This window comes from Tachyglossus aculeatus, chromosome 16 (genome assembly GCF_015852505.1).
Source record: "Tachyglossus aculeatus isolate mTacAcu1 chromosome 16, mTacAcu1.pri, whole genome shotgun sequence".
Classification (NCBI taxonomy): domain Eukaryota; kingdom Metazoa; phylum Chordata; class Mammalia; order Monotremata; family Tachyglossidae; genus Tachyglossus; species Tachyglossus aculeatus.
The window spans coordinates 11,016,560-11,020,740 of record NC_052081.1 but is presented as its reverse complement, the minus strand read 5'-3'; positions in this window follow the sequence as shown (position 1 = coordinate 11,020,740).

The following is a 4,181-nucleotide window of genomic DNA, read 5'->3' as shown; positions in this document are numbered from 1 at the left end:
ACTGCATCTTCAGCTTTCTGATTAATTAAGACCTCCCTTCCCCCAGAATTCAACAGGGGAATAAGGCTTTTGGAAAGGTGGAACCATGGTGGTTGAGCCAACCCCATTGCATGCGAGAAGGGATGAAGAACTGAGGGCCTGTGACAGTCTAGGTTGGGTGCTTCAAGGGGACTGGAGTAATTTTTAAAAAATTTGGAGGCCCACAAAAGTAGGCCAAATTAAGGCAAGGGTCATGAGCCCATTAAAGCATGGAATTCTGGGGCAACCCCATGCAGATAGGACTCTATCAAGGAGGGAGATTTTGTAATGAAGTCAGTCCGGTGGGTTCTTTTTGGGCAGCCAGGGGATCAGCACACTTCACCACAGCTTCTGGGGCAGGAGTAACAGAAATCATAGACCCTTTAGGAGGCAAACAGATTTTCCCACTAGGAAACATTATAAATCAGAAAGTTTGAACAGTTTTACACTCTTTTTTTAAAAAAAAAATAGTGGCTCCGGAATAAAATCACCTTATGCCAATTACAAAAAGCTTTCTCTGAAAAGGACTGGGAAACTTTCTGATTTCAGAGTAATAAACAGGGCTTTAGTCTGACTTTAAGCACCAAATATTTTTTCTCAATCCTAACCATCTCCAAAAAAATAAATGGGATACTCGGCAGGAAAAGTTTGTGTCAAGCCAAAGGTGGATTCTTTACTTCCTTTGCTGGCTCCATCTTCATTTTCTGTCGACTGGTCAATGTGGCATTCTGCCACACTTTATCACTCCAGGGAAGGATTTTTCAAGTTGAGAATTGGGACCTCAGAATCCCTTATGGAGCTTTGGGAGTTTGCACCAAGTAGCTAAGCAGCAGCAGAACGTGGACTACCTAGATAGAGAACACCTGGGCATGCATAATGGCAAACTCCCTCATGAGGTTTAGCTGAAACTAGATGCTAAATGAAGCAAATCAACTCAAGAATGAACATTGATGTCTTGCTTTTTCATTCATCCTCTCTCCCTTCCCCATGGCATATGCAGTGGAAAGAGCCCGGCCTTTGGAGTCAGAGGTCATGGGTTCAAATTCCGGCTCTGCCAATTTTCAGCTGTGTGACTTTGGGCAAGTCACATAACTTCTCTGTGCCTCAGTTACCTCATCTGTAAAATGAGTATTAAGACTGTGAGCCCCCCGTGGGACAACCTGATCACCTTATAACCTCCCCAGTGCTTAGAACAGTGCTTTGCACATAGTAAGTGCTTTATTTTGTCTCCCCCTTCTAGACTGTGAGCCCGTTGTTGGGTAGGGACCATCTCTATATGTTGCCAACTTGTACTTCCCAAGCACTTAGTACAGTGCTCTGCACACAGTAAGCACTCAATAAATATGATTGAATGAGGTCGCTCCAGTCAGTCACAGTCAATCGTATTTATTGTGCGCTTACACGTGTGCCGAGCATCGTACTATATGCTTGGGAGTACACAATAACACCAAAACAGACACATTCCCTGCCCACAGTGAGCTTACAGTTTAGATGGGGAGGCCTCCAATGTCTACCACTGAAATACAGTCAGGGGCTACTTCAAGTAGTTAGCAGTAGATGCAGATTTAAAGATGGTCTGAGGTTTGGAAACTGAAAGGGGAAGGCTTGGAGATGCTATAAGGCTGGAAATTTTTATCCCTTTTTTTATTTGCTGGAGCCTGAAAAAGAGGCCTACCCAAAGCAGTCTCCCCCTTCGCCAGCTACAGCCGCAAAATAAACAGCACCAGATGGAAACCAAGGAACATGCCTGTGGTTGAAAGTAGCTAATTTTCCTAAGTATTTGAATTGTTACATTCTAGATATTAACGACAAATAGAATTTCTATCTTATTACATTAGAAGGTGATTGAGAATGGTAGAAAGTAAGTTTCTTAAGTCTTACAGTATTTCAGTGGAATTACGAAAAATGGAATTTGGCTTAAGGAAGTTACTTAATGAATGCCCATATTGATACAATTTACACCAGTTCCTCTCAGTGTAGAGCAAATGAGCCTCTTTGGAGAAGAAAAAAGTTAGTGCTTTTGCATCTGGTTCTAAAAAGGGCTTCTTACTGCTTGCTTTTAAATCTTTAATATAAAGGGAAAGCTGTTCTTTAAAATTTGGGAATATGGCTTGTCCAGAACCTTAGCTGTACTGATGGACTCTGGACCAGAGAGAGCAAAACTGACTGTTTCATGAGAATTCAGCCTACAACTTCTTGGCCAGTCTCAGGCTTGTAGAAACAGATGACTGAAATTTAATTCTAGTAGATGCAGATTTTCCATTGAAACAGAAAGAAGGGACTTAGGCTGGAATGTCGAAGAGATCGGCAATACCCCAAGTTTCTGGGTTTCTTCTCGGGAGCAGTTCGATTTGTTTGTCAAAGCACTTCAAATCTAGCCTTTAAACAAGAATAGAGCCATTCAGCTTTTTGTTCAATTATGAATGCAAGCCACCCCATAGTACATTGTTTTGATGCATTTATTGTGCACCTTTACACACACAGTATACTGCTAAATACTTGGGGAACACAGAAGTAAGAAACAATTCCAGCTTTTAAAGAGGGCAGGCCAATGGGAAAGGCCAGTTCACATAAAGTGGTGAACATACAATAGTTAAAACATAAAATAATGAGTGTGGCAGTTAAACAGTAAGGGAGAACAGACTCATTCAGTCAATCCACTCAGTAGTATTTGAGTGTGGCCTCCCAACATCCGCAGTGGGGAGAGAATGAAGCCGCCAGAGGGAGGGAAATGCCTGCAGGGGCCGGGCCCTTAGTGATGAAAGTTTCTGACCAAAGGATACCTAGGGTATCTCTTGTGGTAGAAAGCTGGACAGCCTCAGCAGGAGTCCTGAAAATAGCTGGCTATTTAGGGTGGGGAGGCAGTGGGGAAGACTGCAAGAGCTCCTAAAGGCCTGTTGGTGTATGGTGCTGTGGCCACTTAGACCCTAAATGAGTTTTGAATTTAAAATTATCATGTGCCCTTTGCAGAGTGCTATAGTCTCACTTGCCTACTGACTTGTTGCATCCACTGCCCCAGTGGGATTATGATTGGCAGAGATGAGACACTGTGTGTCTTGTGTGAGTGACTTGCGCAGTTCCAATTGTTCAGGTAGCTCCTCGGTCCCAAAGTTTTGGTGGCTGGAAAAGGCCTGTCTGTCACTTGCAATAGGCGACTCCACTACTGTGTACAAAGCACTGTACTGAAACCCAGGGTGGGGGGGCGGGTGTTTAAAAAAAAAAAAAAAGGCTGAAGATGAGACATGGACCCTAACCCCCAATGTAAGAATAACGGGAGAAGTTATTGGCGACAGACACATAAGGAAGGATTGAACAAAAAATAGAAAAGCAACATAAAAAGATGAGGACAGCCATAAATATATTGAGCAAAACAGCATTGCAGTTTAAGGAGTAAAATTTCAAGTAGGACTCTGAGACCGACAGTTGCAACTGCCAAGAGCCTTCCAATATTCTAAGGGGTGGGAGTACATACTAAACATAAATTTAAACAATATACTTCAGAGCATAAGAGGCTTGAGATGCCTGAGGGGGTGGCATGACTGACAACTACTAACAGGAAACCTCAATTTGAGCAATTTCCATTACTACCTAGCCAAAAAAAATTAACAGTGATTAGTTTAAATTTTAGCATATTTATATCACCAAAGAGGGTCCTTTTAATGTCACCACCTGTAGTTTTCCTCTCCTCCTCCCCATCCCCCCAACCCGACCTCCTTTCCCTCCCCACAGTACCTGTATATATGTTTGTACAGATTTATTACTCTATTTTACTTGTACATATTTACTATTCTATTTATTTTGTTAATGATGTGCATTTAGCTTTAATTCTATTTGTTCTGATGACTTGACACCTGTCCACATGTTTTGTTTTGTTGTCCGTCTCCCCCTTCTAGACTGTGAGCCCGTGTTGGGTAGGGACCGTGTCTTTATGTTGCCAACTTGTACTTCCCAAGCGCTTAGTACAGTGCTCTGCACACAGTGAGTGCTCAATAAATACGACTGAATGAATGAATTACCTCCTGGACACAAGGATACCTAGAAAATACAGACTGACATCCCTTAGGGACAAAGAGAGGTTGGATGAGAAAAACTTGAGACAAAATGAATTTTAAATAACAGAAATGGTAATATGTGGATTGAATGCCCACTTAATAAGTGCTTGG